This window comes from Protopterus annectens, chromosome 14.part0, assembly GCF_019279795.1.
Source record: "Protopterus annectens isolate FY-2018-M chromosome 14.part0, PAN1.0, whole genome shotgun sequence".
NCBI lineage: Eukaryota > Metazoa > Chordata > Ceratodontiformes > Protopteridae > Protopterus > Protopterus annectens.
In genome coordinates, this window is record NC_056748.1 from 390,454,034 (window position 1) to 390,469,154 (window position 15,121).

The 15,121-nt window shown below is 48.8% G+C and overlaps 1 protein-coding gene across 1 annotated transcript in view; it reads right to left on the reverse strand.

Annotated features, from left to right (window-relative positions):
• The window catches only part of HELLS (helicase, lymphoid specific), a gene marked incomplete in the record, with an annotated part of 1,428,613 nt that overhangs the window by 628,252 nt on the left and 785,240 nt on the right, over positions 1-15,121 (reverse strand).

Here is a 15,121-nt window from a genome sequence, read left to right on the forward strand (position 1 = left end):
TTAAAAAAAGGGCAAACACACAGAATCCCATTAAGGAACTACTTCTTTAGTAGATGCGGGGCCACCATTCTGCCCTTTTGGTCAGGATGGCAAAATAGCTGGCAAATGTACCTTGATCGTGGAATTATTGTGATGCATATCACATATGCATCCAATAGTAAATCAGGATAACTTGCATACTGATCCAGTAGGATGGCACAGCAAATCTTCATTCAAACAGAGAAAATCTTCAACATGGAAAGGTACAGTTGATAGGTGGAAGGCTTCCAACTAGATTCCGTTACCTTTAATTCTCAAACCAGAGGGCCGACATAAGCAGAAAGTTTATAGCAGCAACAAGATTACAACATAGGGCCAAAATGTTGTTCCAGCTTTGACAGACTTCCTTGTCTTGAAAGGAGTAGATTCCTACAAAATCACAAACAGGGACTGAAAGCACACCACTATTGTGTATCAAAGGAGTAAAAAGGCAAGTTCTACCCTTTTTTCTGGCACAAACGGCCGTGGTCCTGAATACAAGCCACAACAAAAAGAAGTTATGTACTCACCATAACGTTCCATCTGAGTAGGTAACTTCATTTGTCTGCAACCTGTGGGTATCGGATCCAATTCGGATCCGAGCCGGCAGCTTTCCAAGCTAAAAGATCCGAGCTCCAAGCTCCTCCCCTACCCATAATGCCCTGCCATCTCCCTCTAACCCTCAGATCGAGTTTGCCAGAAAAAGGCAATAGGAAATTCTATAACCTAGAAAGGGTTACAATACGTTCCAGTGATGTCAATTGAATGAAGACATATCCTGAGCCTTTGATAACGAACTAAGATGGGAGGGTCGGTTGCAGACAAATTAAGTTACCTACTCAGATGGAACGTTATGGTGAGTACATAACTTCTTTATCTGAAGTAGTTAACTTCATTTGCTCAGCAACCTGTGGGACAGAGTCCCCAGCTACCAGCAACTTGGGAGGCCCTTATGGAGGATATTCCGGAGCACTGCGGAGCCAAATGAAGCACGTCCTCTGGATATTAAATCCAATTTATAGCGTGTAATAAAGGTATGAGAGGAAGCCCAAGTAGCTGCTGAGCAAATGTCATCCAAAGAAACCCTTGACCAGAAAGCAGCAGAAGTGGCCATAGATCGGGTAGAATGGGCTCGCACTCTTAGGGGCTCAGGATGACCAGAACTTTTGTATGCTAGGAGAAAGCACTGGGAAATCCATCTAGCTAAGGTTACTTAGTGAGTGGCTTCCCCAGACAGGATTTTGCAAAGGAAACAAAAAGCTGATCAGATTTTCGAAGATCTGCTGTTCTGCTTAAGTAAAACCGTAACTGTCTGTGAACATCCAGACAATGAAGTCTGTATTCTCCTTTGTTTTGGAAATTTGGAAAGAAGACAGGTAGATTGAGGGACTGGTTGATGTTGGCTTCTGAAGCCACTTTGGGCAGAAAAGAGGATTAGTCTTGAGGAGACCTGTCTTTATGAAAAATGATGTATGGAGGTTTACTGCAAAGAGCGTGAAGCTCCGATATCCTTCTAACAGAAATAATGGCAATCAGGAAGGCAGTCTTCCAGGATACATATTTTAAGTCGACCGAAGCAGCGGGTTCAAAAAGGAGGCCCAGTCAGAGCTTGAAGAACTAGGGTAAGATCCATGGAGGCACTGCATCTTTAATAGGGGTCTTAACAAAGGGTTCCTTTCATGAATGTTTTGCATATCTTGGAGGGGCGCTAGAAGCCCTGAATTGTTTCCAACGTGGTAGTGGGAAATAGTTGCCAAGTGAACTTTAATAGTAGAAGCACTAGCTCCTTGATCAAAGGTATGCAAAGAAAGTCTAGAACTGCTGGGATAGGAGCATTGAAGGGGTCTAAGTTCCTGTGCTCTGCCCAGACAGAGAAGCGCTTCCATTTACTCTTGTAGATTTTCCTGGTAGACTGTTTATGGCGCCACCAGGATGGCCTTAACCGAGGAAGATATAGCAGGAGTCCTAGCCATTAAGGGAACTGGATCAACCAAGTTGAGAGCTTGAGGTAGTCCAGGTGGGGGGTCTTCACTCCTAAAAGGATTGGTGAATCAGAAGATCTGGCACTGGGTCCAGATGCAACGGCTGCACCAAAAGGTGACGATGGAGGAACGGAAACCAAACTTGTCGAGGCCAGTAAGGGCAATGAGAATCAATTTGGCTCTCAAAACGGTAGCTTTCTGGATAACTTGAGGAATCAGAGGAAATGGAGGGAAGGCATAAAGAAGTCCCTGGGGCCAATCCTGGGTCAGAGCCGCCTCTGGGGATGGCCTGGTAGAGGGAAGAGACAGAAGAAGTCTGGGCATTTGCTGTTTTGGGGAGTAGCAAAAGATCGCAACATGGACGCACCCCATTCCAGAAATATCTCTTCCGCTATAGATTGCTTGAGAGACCACTGCGAGGCATGAGAATAGCTCTGCTCAATCTGTCCGCTACAATGTTGGTTTTCCCAGGATATGCTTGCTACCAGAAACCGATGAGAGGAGATCGCCCATTGCCATAGTCTGAGCGCTCGGCACAAGGGGTAGGACTTGGTTCACCCTGTTTGTTGATATACTCAAACTACAGACATGTTGTCTGTGTGGACTGCAATTGTCCCTACGGGAAGAAAGTCGCTGAGGGCTTGCAACGCTAAAAGCACTGCTCTCATCTCCAGGACATTTATGTGCAGATGGTACTCGAACGGCTGCCACGCCCCATGAACCATCCTGCCCTGATAATGACCCCCACCATCAGGGAGGCATCCGTGGTGACAGTGGCTATCGGGATGGGGTACAAAGTACCTGCCTTGGTGAACCTGAGGAGATGTGGATCCACCAAGCAAGATGATCTTTTGTAGTCTGTGTCACCAGAATCTGGTGACGACAGTTGTTGGTACGACCACTGTGTGAACAGCATCCACTGAAGAAGGCGATGTAGAATCGAGCCAGGGAAGAAGAGTAATGGCCGCAGCCATGAGGCCTAATACCTTTAGAACCATTCTGGCCTGTATTTTCTTGTTGGCCAGAATGATCCTGACATGACTTTGAATGTCTGAAGCTCTTTGATCTGTAAGGGTAGCTGACATCCTAACAGTGTTTAAGTTTGCGCCTATGAAAGTAATAGACTGGCAGGGCGATAAGGATGATTTTTCGAAGTTTATCGAGATGCCCAAAAGAGTACAAAGCTTTATTGTGTAATCCCTGGCTAGAATAAGCTGATGCCTGGTGGTGGCTGAAAGGAGCCAGTCGTCGAGATACGGAAACACCTGAATCCCTGACGCCTCAGGTGAGCCGTGACCACTGCCATGCATTTGGTGAACACTCTGGGGCTGTAGTGAGACCAAAGGGCAGGGCTCTGAACTGAAATGACTGGACCCCAGCCGAAGCGGAGAAATCTCCTGGAGCTGCCTGTGAATTTTGATGTGATAGTACGCATCCTGAAGATCTATTGAGCACATCCAGTTGTCCTTCTGTAAGAAGGGCAGAATTGACTGAAGAGTGACCATTCGAATCTTGTCTTCCTCACAGACTTGTTGAGTCTGCTGAGATCCAATATTGGTCTCCAGTCTCCCGCCTTTTGGGGACCAAAAAGAACCTTGAGTAGATTCCGGCTCTGAATGGTCTTTGTAACTGGCTGAATGGCTCTTTTGCAGTAGTTTTGAGACTTCTAACTCTGCAATTTCCTTAGACCGGTGGTACATCTGGAAGGGAATTTGAGGGAAAGGACTTTCTTCGAAAGGAATTATGTAACCCTTGATATGATCGACTGTACCCATCTGTCTTGAGTGAGGGAATGCCAGGCTTCTGGGTACAGTGATAATCTTCCCCGACTGCCTCCAAGGAGGGACAGCCGGGCAACATCTCAGGATGCTGAAAGGGCTTGTCAGAGAGAGGCTCTCTGTTTCCCTGGTTTTTGGACCCTCTGCCTCTAGGGTAAACTGACCACGGAATCCGGCGTGACTCCTTGGGATTTGCGGAACCACATTTTGCCACCTTCTGTCCTTTGGGGTAAGGTCTAGAAGGGGTGGAAAACGGACTCCTACAGCAGAAACCGTCTTGCCGCCCTGCTCGCACCTGGTCAAAGTTTCCTTCACCTGCGCGCCAAACAACGCTGACCCATCAAAGGGAGAATTTGTGAAGGACGCTTTAAAGGGATCTGCAAAGTCACATAGCCGCATCCAGGCTTGGCGCCTAAGAGCCACACCTGTACCTGTAGCTCTACTCGCTCCATCAGCAGCATATGATATTAGCCGCATGGAGGAGTTTGCAATGGAATTAAGGGTTCCTAGCTGCAAGCAATTTTTCTTGAGCCCCTGCTGCTGTAGGATCTCTGTACTACTTCACCCAGCTCCTTAAGGATATCCTCTGGAGTCCGGTGAAGTGACATAGGTAATTCAGCTAACGCATAGCAAAGGTCGCTGAGGAAAACATCCGCCACCATTCCTATCCATGGTCCCAGAGTCCTTATTAGGAGGATGGACGGCACGGAAGGATCTGCAAGTTCCTTCTTGGTGGCAGCAGCCACCACCATGGCATCAGCGGGACACCCTTAGTGAGGAATTGCTTGTCACACGGGCAGTGATAAATTTTGAAGGCCTCCTAGGGACTGGCTCTACAGAGTCAGGAGCTGCCCACGCCTTCGGGCAATAACCTGCATAAGGGGGTCGAAGGCGGAGACACCCAGGAGGTGGAGGGCCGAGATCCAAACGCCTCTAGGTATACTGACTCATCCTCAGAGGGATTGTTGGTGGGCCAGTTTCCTCTGTTTAAGGAGTTCTAGGATGTCTGAGAAGGAGACATCCTCAGAGGGGATCTAGGGGATCCCTCTGACTCATCAAAGTCAGTATCTGAAGTGATAGACTCGGGGAGTCTACATGTTTCCTCTTACAAGTCCTCTTCCAAGGAGGATCTCCAAACATCAGGAGAATCCTCGAAGAGGGGAAATTCCCAATGGGAAACCTGAGGCGGAGGATCTCTGGGTCCTGTAGCAAGAGAAGTGGCAGAGATGTCAACAGGCACTATAGAGGGAGGAGCTAAGGCAACAGACTGCTGACTGATACCAGTGGCCAGCACACTCTTCATCACTCAATGCTCCCTCCCAGGCAGGTCCGAGAGAACCCGCTCCAAAGAACTAGGAACTCCAGGGACCACCGAAGGGAAGTCTCCGAGGCAGATGTCGGAGCCGAGCTCACCAAGGCCGAGGCTCCAAGGGGAAGAGCTGGCTCGGACAAGGGTCCGATGCCACTCACCCCCTCGGAGGAGACCATGGAAGCCCGGCCACCGAATCCCTCTAAGGAAGGTCTCGAAGAGGAGATAAGAGTAGAGGCTGAAGGAACAGAAGGGGGTATCTGTCCTCCAGCCGTAGCAGTAACCATTCCCGAAGACTCCAACTCCAAGCTCTGGGGTAGAGTTGAAGGAGGAACTGTAACGGGGTGTGGACCAATAGTCATCTGCTGAGACGGACTATGTAACATTTGGGCCAGTGCCTGCGACTTAAGTAATCTACTGACCACTCTCTCTAAGTCATGGTCAGAAAGCCTGGATGACCTTGAAGATCGGCTCCGATGGCTCTGCCCAAAGGAGGTGAAGCCGGAGCCGAAAGTATCGGCTCCAAAGAAGGAGACCTCGACCTCTTCCTGGAAGGAGCCATCGGAACCGATGAAACTATAGAACCCGTTGGAGCCGACAACTTATCGGAGCCGACAGGAAGCCTCGATGTATCGGCTCCAGCCGAAGCCGATACAGCCACAAAAGTAACGGTGTCGGAGCCGATCGGAGCCGACACCGATGCCTGTGCCACATGGTGGTCGGAACCGATCGAGCCGACACCGGCGGTCGATGCAGAATCGGCACCGATAGCCATCGGTGCCGGGCTTAGTTAAGCCAGAATCGGCTCCAGCCGAGCCGATCTCGACTCAGAACGAAGTCGGAGCCGAGGCCGCAGGCTTTGACACAGAAGCCTGGGCCTTGGAAGATTTGGCAGACTTGGATGCCGACTTAGCCGGAGAGCCCTCCGGCTAAGAAGGCCCCTAAGAATCAGTTTGCTTCTTCTTTCCTGCAGGACTCTCTGGCTGAAGGAATGACATATAGCACAGGAGTCCTGCAGGTGAAGAGGCCCCAGGCAATACAGGCAAGAAGTGTGACCGCCTGTCAGAGACATCTTCTGACAGCACGAGTCACACTTCTTAAAGCCTGAGACCCTCTCTTTGACATGGTGTACACACACACACACACCAGTCAAAGAATTAAATTAAATTAGATACACCAAAAAGGTATAACTAAAAAAAAACACACACACACACCCTAACAGGGGTGGGATGGGTAAAGTTGACTAAAAAGTAAGAAGAGACAGGGAAATTTCTGTCAAAAAATCTTTAAAATTAACTTAAAACTAAAAATTAAAGGGTTTTTAGTAAAACGGGGCTAAAATATCAAAGTAGTAAATCACTTACCAGGAGCTGGTAAAAGGAGGACCTCATAAGCGAAGCGGCAAACGAGATCTGGGTACTTACCGCCTTGCATCATGGGATATGGGGCTGCCTCGAGCTGGTAAAAGTGACTCTCGAGCTTAGCAGCAGTCGAGCCCGAGGGATCGGCTCCGAACCCATCAAGCAAGAATGAAGGCGAGATTGACAACTTAACATCACTTACTTATACACAGAGTCACTGAATGTATTTTGGAATGCACCATGGAATGTACTTAACAGAAAGTTACATTCCCAATCTCTGATGTTATATATTTTTCAGTGTATTTGTTTGTGTTAATAAAAAGTCACACTTATTCAGACTGAAGTTGGTTCAAGTGCTTTTTGTGTGTAATTTGATATATACAATCTCTCATATTAGATTCACACTTACAAGGCTCAATTTAAAAACACACATCAGTACTCATTTCCAACAAGGACCTCTTTAAAAGGAGGGCAAACACACAGAATCCCATTAAGGAACTACTTCTTTAGTAGATGCGGGGCCACCATTCTGCCCTTTTGGTCAGGATGGCAAAATAGCTGGCAAATGTACCTTGATCGTGGAATTATTGTGATGCATATCACATATGCATCCAATAGTAAATCAGGATAACTTGTATACTGATCCAGTAGGATAGCACAGCAAATCTTCATTCAAACAGAGAAAATCTTCAACATGGAAAGGTACAGTTGATAGGTGGAAGGCTTCCAACTAGATTCAGTTACCTTTAATTCTCAAACCAGAGGGCCGACATAAGCAGAAAGTTTATAGCAGCAACAAGATTACAACATAGGGCCAAAATGTTGTTCCAGCTTTGACAGACTTCCTTGTCTTGAAAGGAGTAGATTCCTACAAAATCACAAACAGGGACTGAAAGCACACCACTATTGTGTATCAAAGGAGTAAAAAGGCAAGTTCTACCCTTTTTTCTGGCACAAACGGCCGTGGTCCTGAATACAAGCCACAACAAAAAGAAGTTAAGTACTCACCATAACGTTCCATCTGAGTAGGTAACTTCATTTGTCTGCAACCTGTGGGTATCGGATCCAATTCGGATCCAAGCCGGCAGCTTTCCAAGCTAAAAGATCCGAGCTCCAAGCTCCTCCCCTACCCATAATGCCCTGCCATCTCCCTCTAACCCGCAGATCGAGTTTGCCAGAAAAAGGCAATAGGAAATTCTATAACCTAGAAAGGGTTACAATACGTTCCAGTGATGTCAATTGAATGAAGACATATCTTGAGCCTTTGATAACGAACTAAGATGGGAGGGTCGGTTGCAGACAAATGAAGTTACCTACTCAGATGGAACGTTATGGTGAGTACATAACTTCTTTATCTGAAGTAGTTAACTTCATTTGCTCAGCAACCTGTGGGACAGAGTCCCCAGCTACCAGCAACTTGGGAGGCCCTTATGGAGGATATTCCGGAGCACTGCGGAGCCAAATGAAGCACGTCCTCTGGATATTAAATCCAATTTATAGTGTGTAATAAAGGTATGAGAGAAAGCCCAAGTAGCTGCTGAGCAAATGTCATCCAAAGAAACCCTTGACCAGAAAGCAGCAGAAGTGGCCATAGATCGGGTAGAATGGGCTCGCACTCTTAGGGGCTCAGGATGACCAGAACTTTTGTATGCTAGGAGAAAGCACTGGGAAATCCATCTAGCTAAGGTTACTTAGTGAGTGGCTTCCCCAGACAGGATTTTGCAAAGGAAACAAAAAGCTGATCAGATTTTCGAAGATCTGCTGTTCTGCTTAAGTAAAAACGTAACTGTCTGTGAACATCCAGACAATGAAGTCTGTATTCTCCTTTGTTTTGGAAATTTGGAAAGAAGACAGGTAGATTGAGGGACTGGTTGATGTTGGCTTCTGAAGCCACTTTGGGCAGAAAAGAGGGATTAGTCTTGAGGGAGACCCTGTCTTTATGAAAGATGATGTATGGAGGTTTACTGCAAAGAGCGTGAAGCTCCGATATCCTTCTAGCAGAAATAATGGCAATCAGGAAGGCAGTCTTCCAGGATACATATTTTAAGTCGACCGAAGCCGCGGGTTCAAAAGGAGGCCCAGTCAGAGCTTGAAGAACTAGGGTAAGATCCCATGGAGGCACTGCATCTTTAATAGGGGGTCTTAACAAAAGGGTTCCTTTCATGAATGTTTTGCATATCTTGGAGGACGCTAGAAGCCCTGAATTGTTTCCAACGTGGTAGTGGGAAATAGTTGCCAAGTGAACTTTAATAGTAGAAGCACTAGCTCCTTGATCAAAGGTATGCAAAAGAAAGTCTAGAACTGCTGGGATAGGAGCCGTGAAGGGGTCTAAGTTCCTGTGCTCTGCCCAGACAGAGAAACGCTTCCATTTACTCTTGTAGATTTTCCTGGTAGACTGTTTATGGGCGGCCACCAGGATGGCCTTAACCGAGGAAGATATAACGGGAGTCCTAGCCATTAAGGGAACTGGATCAACCAAGTTGAGAGCTTGAGGTAGTCCAGGTCGGGGGGTCTTCACTCCTAAAGGATGAGAGATCAGATCCGGATTGGGATCTAAAATCCAGAGAGGATGTACTAGATGAGACTGCAGGTAAGTGAACCAGGTTTGATGAGGCCAGAATGTGGCTATGAGGATAACTCTGCTCCCCAACCAACGAGCTTTCTGCAAGAATTTTGTCATCAATGGAAGAGGAGGATAAGCATACAGAAGACCGGATGGCTAAGCATGAACTAGAGCGTCTCTGGGGGCTTCCCCTGATGGGGGAATCAAAGCGAAGAACTTGCTGCACTTTGTGTTCGAAGGTGAGGTGAAGAGATCGCAGCAAGGTTGACCCCATTGGAGGAAGATTTGTTTCGCTACTGCTTGGTTCAGAGACCACTTGTAAGGTGAGAGGATCGTTCAACTCAACCTGTCCGCCAAGATGTTTGACCGACCCGGGATATGCATTGCTATGAGAAAGCGGTTGGTGGATATCGCCCATTCCCATACTCTCATTGCCTCCCTGCAAAGTGGATATGATCTGGTTCCCCCCTGTTTGTTTATGTACCAGACTACCGACATGTTGTCTGTTTGAAGTGCAATAGTTCCTGGAGGGAGAAGGGGATGGAGAGCCTGCAACGCCAGAAGCACCTCCCTCATCTCCAGGACACTGATATGCAGTGAGGTCTCTGTGAAAGTCCACGTGCCTTGGATGGATCTGCCCATGCAATGCCCCCCCCACCCGAGGAGAGATGCGTCCGTGGTCATCGTGACTTGGGGAGGGGGTATAACAAAGGGGCGGCCTTCTCGAAGATCTCTGGAGCGGAGCCACCAAAGAAGCGACTCCCTGCAAATCCTGCTGAGGGGATTAGGTGTAGACAGGGGGTGAAAAAGAATGGACCATTGAACTTGTAATGTCCATTGAAGGATTCTCATCTTCAGGCGAGCGAAGGGCGACAGATTGATGGCCGCTGCCATGGATCCCAGGGCCCACAGGACTAGTTCCGCTGGGGGAACTGATGATTGTAAGAGGTCTAGAATGTGAAGGCTTAGACTGCGAAGTCTGTCTGCTGTCAGAAAGACTCTGGATTGAGTAGTGTCTATCCTGGCCCCTATGAATTCCAAAATTTGAGTAGGTTGAAGGGAGGATTTCTGGTGGTTTATCGTGATCTCTAGGTGGCGGGCTAGGTGTAAGAAGTAGTCCCTGCCTGAGCAGAGTTGATGCCTGGTGGGGGCGGTTAGGAGCCAGTCGTCCAGGTATGGAAAGACCTGTATCCCCTGAAGCCTCAGGTGGGCCCCTACAACTGCCATAACCTTGGTGAACACCCTAGGGGCTGTTGTGAGACCGAAGGGTAGGACCCTGAACTGATAATGGCTGGCTCCCAGCCGAAAGCGGAGGAACCTTCTGGATCGTCTGTCCATCAGAATATGGTAGTAAGCATCCTTGAGGTCTATTGAGCACATCCAGTCGTTCTCCTGCATAAGTGGGAGAATGGATTGAATAGTGACCATCCGGAATTTTTCTTTGGCGACTGACAGGTTCAGTGTTGACAGGTCGAGAATGGGTCTTAAGTCCCCTGTCTTTTTTGGCACCAAAAAGAACCTGGAGTAAAAGCCTGATCCGGATTGTTCTGGGGGGGGGCCACTGGATGGCCGTTTTCCTTAGCAGACCTCGAATTTCTGATGCTGCTGCCTCCCTCTGATCAGGTGGAACATCGGGGAGTCTTGTTGATCGGGGAGGATAAGATAGGAAAGGAATTGAATAGCCTCTGGATATGATTTGGAGCACCCAGCGATCTGTCGTAATGGACTCCCAATTTGCTAGGTGTTCCAAGAAGCACCCCCCGACTGCCTCCATAGAGGAGCAGTCGGGCAACTCCTCAGGGCTGCTGCGCGGGTCGATCCGAAAAAGGTTCTCTCGACCCAAAATTCTTCGGACCTCCTCTGCCCCTGGGCCAGCGTCCACCCTGTCCTCCTCTGCCTCTGAAGGACGAGGGATCCAGAGCGAAATGGGATTGTTGAGCTTTCCGGAACCACATCTTCTGTCCTCTTTGGTTCCTGGAGTAGGACCTCTGAGGAGCCAAGAAGCGGATCCCGACAGCAGACAACGTCTTCCCGTCTTTCTCGCTCTGGAGGAGCGTATTGCGGACGGTTTTGCCGAAGAGAGCAGAACCGTCAAAAGGGGTGTTCGCGAAGGACGCCTTTAAGGGTTCTGCAAAAATCGCAGAGACGGAGCCAGGCCTGTCTACGTAAGACGCCCGTTCCGCTAGCTCTAGCCGCTCCCTCCATAGCATGGGAGAGAAGCCGCACAGATGTGTTGGTGATTGACTTGAGAGTGGCCATTCGAGCCGAGAAGGTCCGCTTGTCCTCGGCCGACATGGACTCTGGGGGTGACCCAGCGTACTCTTTAATCAGGTCCTGCTTTAGCCGAATCACATGTGCCATATACTTCAGTGACCTTACAGAGAAGGTCGCTGAAGAGAACATCCGCCTTCCCAAATGGTCCATCATCCGAGACTCCTTGTCTGGAGGATGCACCGAGGAACTCTCCTGTGCCAATTCCTTTTTAGTGGCAGCCGCCACCACCATGGCATCCACTGGAGCACCCTTGTTCCAAACTGTCCTGTCCGTGGGAAGGCTGAGGATCCTGTCCTGCCTCTTGGGTACTGGCTCGACGGTGTCTGGCTCCTTCCATGCCCCTGGTAGTTATGAGGTCTAACCAGGGAGTCGGTGAGAGGGGACACCCAAGAGTAGATGGGCCTGCGTCAAACGCCTCCAGAAACACAGACTCATCCGAGAAAGGTTTTTGGGCAGACCACCCCCCTCTAATGCGTAACATTTCCATAATGTCTCCAAAGGAGACGTCTTCGGGGGGTGACCTTGGGGAACCTTCCCCTTCCTCTAAGTCTGTGTCCTCTGTGAGGGACTCGGGTGAGTCCAAGTGCCTCCACTTGCACTTCCGTTTGTGAGGGACCTCCTCGGGGGGGGGGGGGGGGAACTGTCTGAAGAGGCCTCACCAACAATGTCCTGTTCCTCTATGGGAACAATCTGGGATGTAGGCGCAGGCTGTCGCTGGGGCCGGATGATGGAAGAAAGGCCCGTCTGAGTGGGAATGGTGGGTGGATCCGTAGCAAGAGCCTGGGGCCTTGAATCCCTCGAAAGGACCCTCTCCACGACGTTGAATGCCGAGGGGGAACCGCTTTCCCTTGGATCCAAATGTATTCCCCTTGGATCCGACTTGCGGATTGGCGTCGAAGGTGACCCGACCGGATCCGAAACGGTAGTTTGCCCTGACCTTAACGGAGCCGAAGGCCCACTGATCCCTCCGGATCAGACACTCAGCTCACAGCCCCGAGAGCTCGGATCCGAAAACGGATCCGACAGAGTCGAGGGTACAGTCGGCGCTGAAATAGGAAACACTGTCGGCGCCGACCCTACCCCGGCTCCAAAGCTAGTCAGATCCGACAGCTCCGAACCCCGAAAGCGGGTCGGAGAAGGAGCAATGGGGTGATAAAAGGTGTCGAGCCCCCCCGGCGGGGGTGAGGCATGAGCACTCCCATCTGCATCTGGGCCTGTAGAAACTGACGCATCATCTGGTCCATATCTGCATCAGATAAACTTCTGGTGGATCTAGATGAGGCCATCGAAGCCGGTCAGGAAGGCCGCCCGGATGACCTCGAGGGTGACCGGGTCTCCGGCTCCGGGGAGAAACATGGAGAACGGAGCCGGGAGGGGGAAGGCCCGGAGACCTTAAGGGGAGAGGCAAGCTGTTTAGACGGCGGTGCCGAAGGGGTCGAGTCGGACCACCTCTTGTGACTGCGATGCCTTTCCTTCTCTCTCTCCCTATCCTTTTTATCCTTCTTTCTGCCTTCCCTTTCCTCCTGGGCCAGCGAGGGAGGTTGAGTCCCGGCCAGGGGATCAGGAGCGGCAGGTAGGGCATCTGCTGCTGGCACCACCGAGGAGGAAGAAGCAGAGTCCGCGGGCAAAAGGCCCACCAGAATAAGCTTTGACCTCCTATCTTTCAAAGCCCTGGGGTTGAAGGCTGCACAAATAGTGCAGCCCAAGGAGAGGTGATCAACCCCCAGGCACAGGACACACAGGGTGTGGCCATCCGCTGGGGACAGCTTATGGCCACACTCGGTACATTTAGAGAAAATGGCTTTAGGGCCTTCAGCCATTATAGAAAGGGAAAAAAGAAGAATAGGCCCACAAGCACACACCGTCACACACGCAGAGGGGGGAGGGGAATAAATCTAACTTTAACCAAAAAGTTAAAAGAACTACCCAAAAAGACTACAAAGATAAGAGGAAGATCACACACACAAAGTTAGAGAAAGTTTGACAGAAATTCAAGATTTAAATGCTACACTCACAGTACTACGCTCAGAGCTCGTTCAGAGAAGCTTATGGAAGCCGCGGCAAATGAGATCTGAGGGTTAGAGCAAGATGGCAGGGCATTATGGGTAGGGGGGGGCTTGGAGCTCGGATCTTTTAGCTTGGAAAGCTGCCGGCTCGGATCCGAATCGGATTTGATACCCACAGGTTGCTGAGCAAATGAAGTTAACTACTTCAGATCTCAAGCCCAATCAGTGAATCTGGCTACTGGAAGAAATATCCAGGATGGTGTGAATAAACAGCCAAAGTAGACCTGCTCATGCTTAAGGGAGAATGGCATTTTGAGGACTCTGCTATTGACCATCACATAAAAGGAGTGTGAAATGAAGTGCAGCACAACTGAGAAATGAGGCTAGGCAATTGACTTGCTACTAACACAAACTACAGCTTAGTGTATGTGCGGAAACAGGCACGCGCACACACACACACAAGCTCGTCAGAACTGCACACTCAGTTACAGTGGTGCACATAACAAATAAGGGGAACGAGAAAAGTGCAAAACTTTTAATTCAATAATGTGACGGCAAGATCCCTGGCTCTCGGGTTCCTATTATGTGATCAAAGTTTTACAACTTCGAACACCATATGGTCAAACCAATATGTTCGAAGTTGTAAAACTTCGAATACTTAAAAAAAGAAAAAAAACTTACCTGACTGTTTTAAGCAGGGGGCCAAGCCCCCCATGCACCCCCCACACCCCTGCTCTTTAAATATATCAACTCTGAGATCGCATTACAGTGTAGTAAAGGGAAATCTTCCATTTACGCACCACACTGCATTATAGTATGGTCTTGGAGTTGGTATATTTAAAAAGTGGGGGGATGCAGGTGGGCTTGCCCCCCCCCTGCTTAAAACAGTCAGATACATTTTTCTTCTTTTACTAACGTTTTTGAAGTTTTACAACTTTGAATATATGGGTTCGACCATATGGTGTTCGAAGTTGTAAAACTTTGGCAATGTAATAGGAACCCTGGCTCTCATATTCCTCCAGTTCTTGATGATAAAAGATACAGTTGCAGGGAAAACAAAGAGGCAAAACAGGGTGGGGTCTGATCGCTATGAGGTAACGAGGATAAAAAGCAAAGAAAAAATTTGCTGCTTCTTGAAATTTGTGATTTGATGCAGAACCGGTAAAATTGATAGGGAAGGACAAATCTCCTCTGTTACAGAATAGTGTCTACCATGCCCTGATATGAGCAGAAGAGATGGAGAACCACATTCTTCTAGCAAACAGGCTGCACTCTGGACTGCCGCAATCCTAAATCTGAATCAGACAACTCCTGAATCCTCAAGTCCCAGGGGAAGATCATCTGCCAGTCCATTAACTTCATCTGGTATGTAATCTGCTGACAAACTGATACCACTATCTGTAGCCTACTGTCAGACTTGTAACACTCCTCTGCACACTTAGCATAACTGCATGCTCCCCATTGTCTGTTAGGTATTACACAAATGAATAGCTGATGCACCAGTTAAGGAGATGTTCAGAAGCAGCTTTCCCTTCAGAGGCTTAAGGATCAGGAGGCCTACAAGAAGCACCAAATGGCTGATGTAAAGCTCCCTCTCTAGTACATCCACTTCACAGTTGCCATGAATGAAAAAAGATGGCTCTCCACCCAGCTTGAAAACCATGTGCCATTAAATTCTTATGGGTTCAATAGCAAGAGACTGAGGTCCAAACTTACAGAGTGCTATTAACCCCCTCCCCAATTCAGGGCCCGGTTTGAGAGCTCAAACACCAAAAGATCATCTGTGAGCACTTAGCAATTCTGCGGACAGTGACATTATAAAGTCCTACT